The sequence below is a fragment of the Pleurodeles waltl genome, chromosome 3_1 (assembly GCF_031143425.1).
Source record: "Pleurodeles waltl isolate 20211129_DDA chromosome 3_1, aPleWal1.hap1.20221129, whole genome shotgun sequence".
Classification (NCBI taxonomy): Eukaryota; Metazoa; Chordata; class Amphibia; order Caudata; family Salamandridae; genus Pleurodeles; species Pleurodeles waltl.
Genome location: NC_090440.1, coordinates 1,335,657,873 through 1,335,670,114, shown reverse-complemented (window position 1 = coordinate 1,335,670,114; position 12,242 = coordinate 1,335,657,873). Strand labels below are relative to the sequence as shown.

General features: G+C 43.9%; 1 protein-coding gene across 3 annotated transcripts in view; it reads right to left on the bottom strand.

Annotated features, from left to right (window-relative positions):
• Positions 1 to 11,974, bottom strand: part of CEP164 (centrosomal protein 164) — a 393,961-nt gene extending 381,987 nt beyond the window's left edge. For 2 of the 3 annotated variants that reach the window (XM_069224719.1, XM_069224720.1), the window contains exon 1: positions 11,804 to 11,974. The gene's annotated coding sequence lies outside the window, so the exon portion shown is untranslated. The remainder of the gene's footprint in view (positions 1 to 11,803) is intronic. The other variant, XM_069224717.1, reaches the window with a different exon arrangement.
• Positions 11,975 to 12,242: the final 268 nt, after the last annotated feature.

Below are 12,242 nucleotides of genomic sequence, written 5' to 3'. Positions count from 1 at the left end.
AAGGTGAACATTTTTACAACCAATTAGTTTACCTCCCAAGTTGACTAGTGTGGCTCACGAAGGACATCTTAGGCAAACATTTACCCCCCAAAAATTATCTGAGTAAGTATGGCCCAGTATGGACGATCGGGCTAGTTAGGGTGGAGAATGGCAAAGATTATAAAGAGGGAGAAAAAAAGACTGAGTGGGGTTGCAATCTGAAGTCATACAGGGGATCCTGGGGAACCATGGCATTCTGTGTGTATGTATTATAATTGCTCCAATTAACAAGTTAATACACGATATTAGGTTTCCAATGGTGGTAGTGGACATCCCCACTAAATGGTTGATTGTCGAATGTGTGAGACAGGTAACTACCAGGGCAACCATTCATTAGTTAAAGTTGATATTTGCGATGGAAATTATCCATCTGTAATAATAATGAACACAACTTACATCATGTGAGATGCAAACTTTCTTGTTGTCTTGTGGTGTTAAACACAATCTTGCGTCTCTTTATAAACCTGAAGCTAATGGGCTTGCAGAGGCTAATAGACTGGTCATTCAGATGGCGTATGACGACGGTCAGAATGCCAAAAATATGGCGTGATGACATGGTTTGTGCCTACCGCACAACCACACATACTGTTACTCAAAAGTCCCCGTTTGAGTTGATGAATGGTAGACTACCGGGAACAAAGTTAATATCAACATGGATTGAAGAATGTGTTTTTGAGAGGTGGTGCAAGAGAAGTTATGTTAGGTGAGGTGGAAAGTAATCTCAAAATTGGGGATTGGGGCAAAGTTAAACCATGTTGCATGAAAGGTGGTTTAATAAAATTCAGAGGTCCCTTTAAGACAAAGTTCTTCACTACTCATCCGAGTTTGAAAATGGTGAAAGTTGGAATCCTAGGACAGTGGCATTGCATCAGACAGGTGGTCGCTGCAGCGGAGGACAGCGGGAGTGCAGTAGTTTCATGTTGATGAGGACAATGAGTTGAGGGAATCTCCCTGCAAACAGTAGAGGTCTGCCATAGTAAGTGGCAAGGGAAAAATAACCTTGCAAGTCACCTTGAGATTTCTCAAGGAAACTCTCTTAACTCTGGCTTGTACCGAGATACTCAAAGATGTCAAGGAGAACGTAGACCACCTGTAAGTTTATGTGATTAGGTAAGCTAGTCATTATCAAAATGGTATAATGTATTTAATGTTTGTTTCTATGTATCCTTTCTTCTTTTGTTTTGGAATTTTTTCAGATTATTTGTGTGAAGGAAAAAGGATATGTTATACTGGCTCATCCTGTCAAAGCCATAATGTTCACAAAGGTTCTGTACTCTAGTATGCATGGGCATGCTAGGTGAACTCAGTTGAACGCTGACTGGCCTTCGGGGTGACTACGTGTGACTAGTGAAACTGAATAATTTGTTTGCACTGATTTACTTCAATGCATAGTGAGCCTTCTTTATAACAGAATGATTTTGTGCATCATGTCGGTTGTAACAATACTCTCCCCAGTGATTCTTTAAAGTTGACATCTACAGAAACAAGCTCACCCAAAGGCATAGCACACAACCCACATTTGAAGTCAGGCTCGTATGGGCACACACAACCATCCACTACTAAATCTGTGTGAGGTTCCATACAAATGCCTGTGCCATGATAGGTTGGTCACAACTAGTGCTGGCGGTGCCATACCCAGTGCCTGCTTCGCCAAGTGATATTAGAATGCAGCTCATTCACAGGAATGCACTGAAAAATAGGCCATGCAGTTTATTCAGGTGCATGACCACCCAAAAGGATGCACTGAGAATTACAGCCTGAATAAAAGTCTTACACATTTAAAATCAGGGGAACCAGAAGTGTAGCTTCCATTGGTGTAACAGGTGAGATTGCACAGGGGCTTAGTGGCCTGAGGAGATCAAAGTACCCTGATTATTAATTTATTTTATAACTCAAACAGCAGCTTGTGGGCCCATTTTCTTCCTTGCACTGGAGCCCATAAGAGACTGGCTACGCTACTGACGGGGGAACATAGTCAATCTTGCAATTGCTCCAATGACTGCCTATAGCTAGAAGGGCAATGATCAGGTCACTGAGCACTGCTCAGAGTCTCCCAAAGAAAAATGTTCTGCTATACTTACAAGTTAATTTCAAGCAATACAAACCAAATAGAACTTGGTTCTCCAGCCTTGCACCACTTATTGTCAAAACACCTTACCACAGGCAATCAGGTGGCACTGCTTTCTCAGTACCTGCTGCCAGGCAATCAGGTGGCACTGCTTTCTCAGTACCTGCTGCCAAGCTCCTGGACTCACTACCATCCACTATTAGAAGCACCTAGAATAGACTACACTTCTCAAGACAGTTGAAAACTTGGCTATTTCCTAGATACCTCCACCACCAGCATCCCAGCAACAGTTCAGAAACAGATGCACCCTCAAAGCGCAACCCCCAATTTTCAAACAACTCAATCAGCAAACTGCTTTTACTATGCAGCTAAGAAGAAAAGGGCTGCCTACAGCTCAACCAGGAATTATATAGCCATGCCTAATCTTCAAAGGACTCCTGTTGGTGAACTGCAAGTCCTAGAGTGGCTACAGCCGGGAGGAGGGATTGGAACCCGCCACCCCATCCAGCCGCACACAGTGCTATAAAGCGCTTGGAGATACCCGTGGCATGGGACCAGGCCAAGAGTGGGCTCGTCTTTGCCTGCAAGAGGCCGGGCTGGGCCACCCTGCCCCCCTTCCACCCGACCACCGAGCACGAGCAACTATTAAATTGTAATCCGACCACCTTGCTCTATAATAGTGTTACGAGGGACTGTGCTCTGTAGCTTCAGCAGCCTTTCTATCTCCTTATTTTTATTTACTTGTATTCTTTGTTTTAATTGCACTTGTCTGAATGGGCAAATGGAAGGCAATTGTTGGGGCAACCCTGGTCACTCAACCGTATTCCCTCACTACCATTGACAGTTTTTTAGTTTGTGCAGTGGATGCAATATCGAAAGAGAGCGAGATTGCAGTACACAGCCTTTCTTTCATTGCTGAGGATTCGAGCGGTCTTTCTATTTCTCAGTCCCAGCTCCCAGTAGAGATTTGTAGTAATGCTGAGACATAGGCACTGTTAGAAAGAGGGTCTTTGGTTTGCAGTCAGGTTACTCCCTGTGCAAGTAATGACCCTTACTTTAGACAGGGTAAGTCACGCACAATCCAAATTATCCTGTGCTCAACCTCTGGTAGCTTGGCACTGAGCAGTCAGGCTTAACTTAAAAGGCAATGAGTAAAGTATTTGTGCAATAAATCATGCAATAACACATTAGAGCACCACAAAAATACACCAAACCGCGTTTAGAAAAATATATAATTTATCTGATACAGTGCAGGTCAAAACGATTAAAATGCAATAAGTATTTTTTGGAATATCACTGTAAAAATGATATAAAGTGTCTTAGTCTCTTAAAAGCAGTAAATGTCTCTCTCAAGCACAAAGTACCTGGTTTGCGTTCAAAATCTCTGCAGAGAAGGAGATGTGTGGAAAACAGGGAGGTGTGTGTCGATTTCTCGGGCCACACACAGCGATGCGTCGTTTAGTTTTGACGCAGGGAAGGCTTTGTGTCAATTTTCGGTGCTTGCTCTTGGATCCTCTTCGGGTTGTGGGGTTTTCAGACGCCCTGGGGGCGATGCGTGGATTTCTGGTGCTGACAGGACGAAGTCATAGGGGTTACATCGATCCGGTGGGCGTTGCGTGGACATTTCTACCGCACGGCAGGCACTGCGTCCATTCCTCTCTGGAAGGCAGGCTGCATCGTTCCAGCTCAGCTGTGCGTCGATCCAGTGGGCTGTGCGTCGAATTCCCGGTCGCTACATCGATCTTCTCGTTGCGAAGTAGGGCTGTGTCGTTCCGGTTCGGCATGCAGTGAATTTTTCACTATGATGCAGGCTGTGCGTCATTTCTGGCAGTCTGTGTGTCAATTTTCGCCACACAAGGAGTCCTTCTTGTACAGATGGAGCCTTTTTGGTCCTGAGACTTCAGGTAACAGGAGGCAAGCTCTATCCAAGCCCTTGGAGAGCACTTCTCACCATAGCCAGAGAGCAGCAGGGCAACAGCAAGGCAGCAGTCCTTCACAGAAAGCAGTCAGGTGAGTCATTTTGATAGCCAGGCAGTTCTTCTTGGCAGGATGCAGGTTCTGTTCAGGTTCTCTTCTCCAGGAAGTGTCTGTGTTGGTAGGGGCAGAGGCCCTGTTTAAATACCCAAATGTGCCTTTGAAGTGGGGGGAGACTTCAAAGAGTGGCTTAGAAGTGCACAAGGTCCCCTTTCAGTTCAATCCTATCCGCCAGGGTCCCAGTTGGGGGTGTGGCAGTCCTTTGTGTGAGGGCAGGCTGCTGTCCTTTGACATGTAAGTATCAGGCCCTCCACCCTCCCAGCCCAGGAAGACCCATTTAAAATGCAGATGTATGCAACTGAGGCTGAGTATCCTGTGTTTGGGGTGTGTCTGAGTGAATGCACAAAGGAGCTGTCAACTGAACCCAGACAGACATGGATTGTAAGGCATAGAAGGATTTAAGTGCAGAGAAATGCTCACTTTCTAAAAGTGGCATTTCTAAAATAGTAATATTAAATCCAACTTCACCAGTCAGCAGGATGTTGTATCACCATTCTGGCCCTACTAAATATGACCTTCCTACTCCTTTCAGATCAGCAGCTACCACTCAAACAGTATATGAGGGTAGCCTCAATGTTAGCCTATGAAGGGAGCAGGCCTCACAGCCGTGTAAAAATAAATTTAGGAGTTTTACACTACCAGGACATGTAAACTACACAGAACCCTGCGCTATTGGTTACCTAGGGCACACCTTAGTGGTGACTTATATGTAGAAAAAGGGGAGTTTTAGGTTTGGCAATTACTTTTAAATGCACAGTCGAATTTGGCAGTGAAACTGCACAAACAGGCCTTGCAATGGCACGACTGAGACAAGGTTAAGGAGCTACTTAAGTGGGTGGCAAAATCAGTGCTGCAGGCCCACTATTAGCATTTAATCTACCGGCCCTGGGCACCTATAGTGCACTTTACTAGGGACTTATAAATAAATTAAATAATCCAATTGGGTATGATCTAACGTTATCATGTTTAAAGGGAGAGATTATATGCACTTTAGCCCTGGTTAGCAATGGTAAAGTGCTCAAAGTCTTAAAACTAGCAAAAACAGTATATAGAAAAATGGAGGGAGGCAGCAAAAAGTTAGGGGTGACCACCGTAAGGCTGTCATGTCTAACAGGCACCTGTGCCAGCGCCATTATGTACGAGGTTTTTGTTGCAGGAGCATGTTCCTCTGACATTAATATCATCCCTACAAAAGGGCCATGTGAGGAGGGTAATTTGAATGGTCTAAACAATGAAACTTATTCATCTCTACACTCCCCTGCCTATAAGCCGGCACCAAAACACAGGAAAGGAGCGCCTAAAAACAAAAGGAGGCACTTTAAAAAATGTTCGGTCCTGCAAACGAAAGACATCTGCAGGTCTTATTACCCAAGAATCACACACAACCCCCTGGGATCCGTGGGACAGTTTTTGCAGGAGTCTAACTGATCTTCTGGACCTCAAATCATGTCCTCTGTATGAGCATTTGCCTGCTGTGGAGGTCCATTTGGATACCCTTGTTAAGAAGGCTGAGGGTTGGACATTAGCTCCTGCTAAGGACCTCCCCAGTGATCAGAGCAGGGGTCTATGACCTTCAAATGCCCTTGGAACTGGCACTGGGACTGATGACAGGGGTCTGCAGGAGAGGGCAATGTGCAAGTATACAATCTGCAAGTACACAATCTGAGGACCATCCTCCAACTCCTGTTTCAGGTCATGAGACAATGTATGTTAGGCACTTGTCCTAGGATGACGGACCAATATCTGCATCAGGGTCTCATTCTCCCAGTGATAAACTTACCTCCTGCTTTATGCCCGTATAGGCTTGTACTAGCCTATGCCAATGCCTGGCAGCAGGGACTATTGAGCCCACTTCAGTTTTGAAAAATAAGGTGGTCTATTGTATCCATAGTAACATAGGTTTGCCACAAAATTTGCATGATGGGATTATTTTGGGGTACAGGTTGGGGGGATTGGGCCACTACCGCAGGAGTTCCATGGTGATTACAGAATTGTCAACTTTTAGGATCCATCCGTTGTGGATGATCGCCTGCTCAATGCTAGGATATGTCCATTCAAGCCAGAAGAGATTGAGGCCCTGCCCTTAGGCTTTTTCTAAAGGCACTTTACACCTGGCCCCCCACGGCCATTTAGAGCCCAAAACCAACAGCAAATGCGAAGCCAAATTCTGACTGCAAATAGATATGCTGGGCTTGCAAGCCTTGAGGATATTGACTGCCAAAGAGAGAAGGTTATTGCCTCTTATATGGCCCCAGTCATTTAGACTGTCCCACACAGAAACCTCTCGCTCGATACCTGTATTTTTTCTACTCCTTCGGTCTTCTCTTCATGTGAAGGAACTGTTGGGCCTATAGATGTTCCATCTGTGTCCTTCCCTGTGCCCTGTTGCCCTCAGCTAATTTTGGCCCAAAATCTGAGGTTACCTAGGCTCTGTTGATCATCAATTTTCCTTTAGGATACCTCTGTCTGATAGTAAGGTCCAACCCTCTTTGCCACTGGTAGTGTCAAGCCCACTTGATCCGAGCGCCATCTCTCCCCATCCCCTTAACACACAAAGTTAATTTCTTGGAATGTTGCCGGATTAGCATCTAAGCTTGCATGTCCAACTGGGAATGTTCATAGACACATTCGATATTTGTATATTCCAAGAGGCATGGGCGTTAGCTTCTCACTATCCAGCAGGATTTGTCAATTTTTCTGTGGCTGCTATTACATCAGGGAAGGCCCTGGGGGGTGGGAGAGAATTATCAATTTGGGTAAAGACCACTTTATGCAGCAAGGTAAAGGAAAATAGATATGGGTACTTCTGATAATCAATGTGTTTCGTTATCATTCCCGGGTGGTGGGGTTTATCACTTGTTTAACTTCTATTGTAGACCAGGAGGCAGTAATGTTGAGCTAAAAGCAGTCAACCTAATTAGTGATCATATAGCTTGTCTAAATAAGGATTTTTTTTAAATAGTGACAGGAGATCTTAATTGTAAATTTGAACTGCTCTCTATCTATGAAGAGGATATTAGTAGTGAGGGGGACCCTGTTTGGAGCGTTCCTAGCATCAATCTTTCTACTGTGAAAAGGTGGTCCACTGCTGTATTGCAGTTGAATGCACCCATTCTTAATAATGGGTTGCAGACTTGTAATGGAAGAACCAATTCAGACTAGGAGGGGAGACATGTATCATTGCCTGCAATGCACAAGTTTAATTGATTACATCCTCCTGGACATTAGGCTGTAGCAACTCCTGCATGATATGGCAGTAATTCCAAGGCAGGATAGCATTCATAATGCTTTGGGTCTACCATTGTTAACTCTGGGGGACTTCCTTTAAAAAGTCCCAAAAGAGGTGTTATACTAAAGGTTGATCCCCTCTAATAATCAGGGCAGGTTCAAATGAAGTGTGGTGGTTGAGTCATCAGAAACTCTGGTGATTGTGCTGAAGGTTGTGACTGCTGGTTAGGAAGCTGTGCTAACTGAAAATGTGCCAAGCAAACGTCAAGACTCAATTCTGAATGTATGTCTAATTAACAATTCTATGTCCGACTCCCTTTAGCAGTTACTCACAAAAGACACGAAAGGCACCCAGAAAAGAAGTAAGCGGGCTTCTTATTATACTAAGCCATGCAGGGATGCTAGACGAGCTCTGTCAAGAGCCATTAAAGTAGGGTCGAGAGATGGCATTACAGCAGCAAGGTCACTCTATAAAGCAACTGTCCTGAAAGCAAAAAGAGACTGGGAGTGTGCCAAATGGGCGACTATGCTACATACAATCAAAGACAAAGATTATTGTAACTTTTGGGGAATAGTCGCTGGTGGCGACTGAGGTTCTCACATGCACTCGACAGCAATATTACAGCAGACACTTGGGTTGAGCACTTCTCTAAGCTGAATTTTGGAGACATAGTCCGGGAATTTCCTATGACGCATGTGGCAGACGTGGCATGGCATCTGACAAAGGCCCAGTCCAGTGGTCAGGGAACTAGGGAAGAGAACAGAACCCCTCCCCACACAGATTCTATTACACCCCCTCAGTGAGGCGACTTCTCAGACCATTACTAGTGGTGAGGAAACCATGTGGGCAGGTGGCAGACACCACGACATGACCCCTGTCAAGCTCAGTATCAAACCAGCATTCCAGCAGCCTCCTGACATAACTAGCCTACAGATGCTCAAAGCTCTGGAATCAACTGCACCTAATAAAGCACCAGGGCTGGATAAAGCGACTAGAGACTTGCTTAAGCAGTTTAAGGATATATGGTGTCCCTAGTTTGTCCTGTTGTTTAATGCTCTTATGGCCGGTGTGCCCACGCCCCATACTTACACGGGGGCTAAGATTATCCCTATCTTTAAGAAATGTTGCAGGTCCTCACCCGCTAATTATAGATCAATAAGTCTCATTGATGGCACCCAGAAACTATTTAGCCACATAATTTTGAACAAGCTGAGTGAGTGGATGTCTGAATCAGGTGTTTTGACCCCACTTCTAGATGGCTTTATAGATGGCGTTGGAACAATTGATCAGGTAATTGCCTACAGCTGTTATACTGGAAGCATGTTTTCATAAGTGGAGGTAGACTCTATGCAATATTTGTGGATCTTTGATCAGAGTTCAAACTTGTCACCAGAGAGTCGTTATGTTGGTGTTGTTGGTAATGGGGGTCTCTCCCTATCTCCTTGAAGGTACTTTTAGATTACACACCAAGAATTACGACCAGTTTAGATCTGGGCCCCAGGGCGAGCTAACTGATGAACTCCCTATAAATCGGGGGAGTAAGGAAAGGGTGTGTGTTGGCACCTACCTTATTCCTTCTTTATATTAATGATCTAATATCTGAACTGGAAAATGTGAGGGTGACGCTCCATGTCTGGCCGGAGTTAAGATTCTGGCCCTATTGTTTGTGGATGATACCCTTTTGTTGCCCAAATCCCCTACAGGAATACAAAAGCTTTGGGAATCTTTTGGACGCTTCTGCGGGCAGCTGCAGCTGGAGATTAACCTCGGTAAGCCCAAGTACATGGTATTCAACATCATACCCAAACCCAACCCTTAACGGTGAAAGTCTGGAAAATGTCCGGGTATTTGATTATTTGGGAGTCACTCTCTCTGAATATTTTGATTAGACTCACCATTTTCAGAAACGTAAATTCAAGCTTAAGCAATATTGTGAGGAGATTATGTAGGCCCAGCATAGCTCCTTTTTCTGTCCAGTTTCCGAAACCCTTGAGAACTATAGGTGTCAGGCCCTGGGGACCTCTTGGTATGGTGGAGAATTGAGAGGTAATTTAGACGTTAGGGCCCTTGAGCAAGTAGAGAACCAGTTTATGAGGAGTTTAAGTAATATTCCAACAAGCCCCCTGTTGTGCCCTTTGAGGTTAGGTTATGGCCTAAGGCGAATCAATGATGTAGCTTGCCTGAAACTGCGGATGTACTGGCTGCGGTTGTGGGCCGTTCCTGAACGTATCATCTTTTGTAGAGCCCTTGAAGATGTAATGGGGCAGGCATGAGCTCTTAAGATCCCGTGGGTCAGGACAGTTAGGGACAGATTGAGACAGACTGGGTTCGAGAATCTGTGGTCTGCTCCAGCAGATGCTGTAGCAGTCCCGAAGCAGGAATTAAAGGGCGCTTATTGGCATTTTGTCGACCACCTTACTCTAGGCTCTCGCAGGCTGGGTCCTGTTACTATTTCATTCTTTTAATTTAAAAATTATTATGATTGGAACCATTTTCAGACGAGGTTGAACCTCCTTTTGCATAGAAATTATACATTGAATTTGGTATACCTATCTGCTCTTACATGGTTACGTGGAATCGTGGCAACCCTGACCCTATTAGTACCTGTCCTTTCTGTCCTCAAGTTTAAAAAAACGCCACATCATGTGGTATTCTTTTGTCCTACTTATCAGGCTCAAAGGAGGAAGTGGATTCTACCAGTCTGCTGTATTTTGAGGGTTAGGGATTACAGGACAGAGTATAGAATTGTAAGAAGCGATACCAGAAAATGAGTCGTCTTCGCTGTTGCAAGGTTACTTATGTTAATGTGGAGACTTAGACAGAAGATGATGTCTAGTTGATGGATTAATGCTTTTCCTCCTTGCTGGTTGCTTTTAAAACTCCTTACATTTGTTATGTTTTGAGTTTTAGAGGCAACTGTAATTTTGTTTTATTCCTTTTAATTATTTGGTTTGTTTCGAGCTGGTATGTAATGTTGGATATAACTGATGTCTTACTGTTGAATTGTTCTTATGTTTTTGTTCTTTTATGGCTTTTTGAGTCGAAATAAAGATTTTCTGACTGACTGAATTATATGGTCTTTAAAAATCTTTATTTCATTTTACAATAGAAGATCATAAAAGTAATCAATAATTATACTATATATAAATAATTATTTTGAATAATTACAGTCATATATTTCTATATAGGAGTTATGACCCACAATAATACAAAAATCAAAATATGCATCGACCAGCAACTAATTGCAACTTAAACCTATTGAATTCACATAAGAGATATCTGCTATGATAGTTTATCCTCACCAGGTCCGTACAGTCAAACATCACCAAATGAACAGCTATAAAATAACTGAAGAGATCTGTCACACACTACTTGATATATTTATGAAGATTATAATATAGTCCATTTATTCTTTGATAATACTCACATAGACAGCCAGATATAGGATGATGATAAAAAAATGTCCATACCAACAAATCTCTCTACTTCTTTCTCCTTCCAACCCTACAAGCTCAGGGCTACAACTATGCACAAAACCTCGGATTGGACAACTCAGTGCAGTACCAGATAAGCACACTGTCATAGGAAATACTATAAAAGGGACCAGCAAAATAGTCAATGGTGCCAACATACTGGAAAAAAAAAAAAAATGCGTCTGTCTCTTGATCATTATACGTGCGGCGTCCCATAACACGACAACCGTACCTTGCAATTACGCAGGACATTAAACGCTTCCCTCAAAGGATCAAAACTAAAACAACATCCTTCCAACGCACACTAAGCATTGCATGCTGCAGCGTGGTACTCATGTAGGCAAGCTATTTAACATCCCGCATAGAGGTAAGTACTCGCTATGTAAATGCTGCAACACAATACAATAGTCTGCATAAAAGAAGCCCACATCTAATTAAAAAGAGTCTGAATCAAAAGTGCGCACTTGTAACTTGGGTGTACTGTGCATTCAAAAGAAGCATTCGTCTGAAGTAAAGATCTTAACAACAGTGAAAAGCAGACATTTGATTTATAGTGTCCAGTCTCACTTAAAACATTTATTTTAACCGACGTATCTTAACAAAGGTAAACAATTTTAACTTAAACAGATGGATGCATCTTCTACTCTCGGTTGAAATATTTAAAAAAAGGGGAGCACCGCAATTCCACGAATCTGGTCTGAAAACAAGAGGCACCCTTTTTAATTCCAGAACAGCATATTCCTAAAACGACACAGGGAGGAAGAATAGTGGACAGAGTCTGGAGTGGAGGGGGGAGCAAAACCATCTGTTGAAGAGCATTAATGCTAGAGAAGAAGGCGGGGTTACTTTTTAAAGATCTCCTCTAAATCCCTGACATACTTCCTAAGCATCATCAGTATGACGAAGAGGTGGGGAGGTTACAGGGGGCTCAAGTCTATGAGAAGTTAAGATTGGCCTTACCTTTCAGAATGGGCCGCCACGCGCCTGCGCTTCCTACAGCATGTAGGTCGCGGCTCTGTGCTCAGTAGGTGGTACCACTTTGGGAATCTCTGTGTCCCCTCCAGATTCACGACCACCGCGGCTGCCTCCAGCTCAGCTCCCGCGCCTCCTCCCGCTGCCCAGCAGCGTCCTACTGCTTCCGGGAGCGCTGCCCTGGCAACGGTGCATTGGCCCGCCTCTTACGGCCGTTCATAGGTTATGGGTTTTAAGTCTTGAAGTCTGATTTGTTACTGTATGTGTCAATCTCCCAATCAGCAACCAGCCCGTCGGTAACTGTAGTTCATGTACACTGTTCAGTTAGAGAGCTTCAGAAAGAACCACACACGCAAGGAGCTGCATTTGGTGCTCTTAAACAGTATTTTTTTTTAACCTTTTGGGCACTTTGGACCCCTTCACAACG